Source organism: Pleurodeles waltl, chromosome 1_1 (assembly GCF_031143425.1).
Source record: "Pleurodeles waltl isolate 20211129_DDA chromosome 1_1, aPleWal1.hap1.20221129, whole genome shotgun sequence".
In the NCBI taxonomy this organism is placed as follows: domain Eukaryota; kingdom Metazoa; phylum Chordata; class Amphibia; order Caudata; family Salamandridae; genus Pleurodeles; species Pleurodeles waltl.
In genome coordinates this window covers 155,027,245-155,028,829 of record NC_090436.1, presented here as the reverse complement: position 1 = coordinate 155,028,829, position 1,585 = coordinate 155,027,245, and the positions used below count along the sequence as shown (strand labels likewise).

At 57.5% G+C, this 1,585-nt stretch overlaps 1 pseudogene; it reads left to right on the top strand.

Moving 5' to 3' along the window:
* Nucleotides 1-237: 237 nt before the first annotated feature.
* Nucleotides 238-328, top strand: LOC138292260 (small nucleolar RNA SNORA17; annotated as a pseudogene).
* Nucleotides 329-1,585: the final 1,257 nt, after the last annotated feature.

Below are 1,585 nucleotides of genomic sequence, written 5' to 3'. Positions count from 1 at the left end.
CCCGGTGGGTGGGGGGTTGGGGCTAAAGAGGCACCGGGGAAAAGGAAAGGCTTTTCCTTTTCCCCGGTGTCTCTTTGAGCATTCCTGCTGCCCGATCGCATTGCGATCGGGCAGCAGGAATGCCCACTAGACACCAGGGATTTGCTTTTTTTTGTTGATCTTTCTGTTTCTGGCACGCGGGGAGCGGCCCCTCGGGCAAGGGTCGCTCCCTTTTAGGGGGCAATTACTTAGGCCATTTCTGCCCCCCTTGGGGGCAGATCTGGCTACTTTTTAGCCAGATCTGCCCCCAAGGGGGGCAGAAAACACTAGATCACCAGGGATTTATATTGTTATGTGTATTTATGTGTGGGGGGGTGGGGGGGCAGAGAACTGTTGGCCTTTTCTGCCCCCCTTGGGGGCAGATCGGCCTATTTTTTTTAGGTCCATCTGCCCCCAAGGGGGGCAGAAGCCACTTAGGCACCAGGGATTGTGTGTGTAGTGGATGGGGGGGCACCCCCTTGGGCAAGGGTCGCTCCCCTTTGGGGGGCATGTCTTTTAGGGCCATTTCTGCCCCCCTTGAGGGCAGGTTGGCTACTTTTTAGCCAGATCTGCCCCCAAGGGGGGCAGAAAACACTAGATCACCAGGGTTTTTTATTTTTATGTGTATTTATGTTGGGGGGGTGCCCCCTTGGGCAAGGGGCGCCCCCCCACAAGGGGGCAGAGAACTGTTGGCCTTTCCTGCCCCCCTTGGGGGCAAATCGGCCTATTTATTTTAGGTCCATCTGCCCCCAAGGGGGCAGAAGCCACTAAGGCACCAGGGATTGTGTGTGTAGTGGATGGGGGGCGCCCCCTTGGGCAAGGGTCGCTCCCCTTTGAGGGGCATGTCTTTTAGGGCCATTTCTGCCCCCCTTGAGGGCAGATCAGCCTATTATTTTTAGGCTGATCTGCCCCAAGGGGGGCAGAAACCACTAGAACGCCAGGGATTTTTTTTAATGTGTTTATTTTTGTGGGGGGGCGTCCCCTTGGGCACGGGGTGCCCCCCCAAGGGGGGCATTGACCTGTTGGCCATTTCTGCCCCCCTGGGGGCAGATGGGCCTATTTTTGTAGGCCCACCTGCCCCCAAGGGGGACAGAAGCCACTTAGACACCAGGGATAGTGTGTGTGTGTGTGTGTGTGTTAGTGGATGGGGGGGGGGCCTTGGCCAAGGGTCGCCCCCCACTTTGGGGGCACATGTACCCAGGCCATTTCTGCACCCCTTGGACACAGATCAGCCTATTATTTTTAGGCTGGTCTGCCCCCAAGGGGGGCAGAAACCACTAGAACGCCAGTTTTTTTTTAAATTTGTTTATTTTTGTGGGGGGGGCGTCCCCTTGGTCACGGGGCGCCCCCCCAAGGGGAGCATTGACCTGTTGCCCATTTCTACACCCCCTGGGGGCAGATGGGCCTATTTTCTTAGGCCCACCTGCCCCCAAGGGGGGCAGAAGCCACTTAGACACCAGGGATAGTGTGTGTGTGTGTTAGTGGATGTGGGGGGCCTTGGGCAAGGGTCGCCCCCCACTTTGGGGGCACATGTACCCAGGCCATTTCTGCACCCCTTGGAGACAGA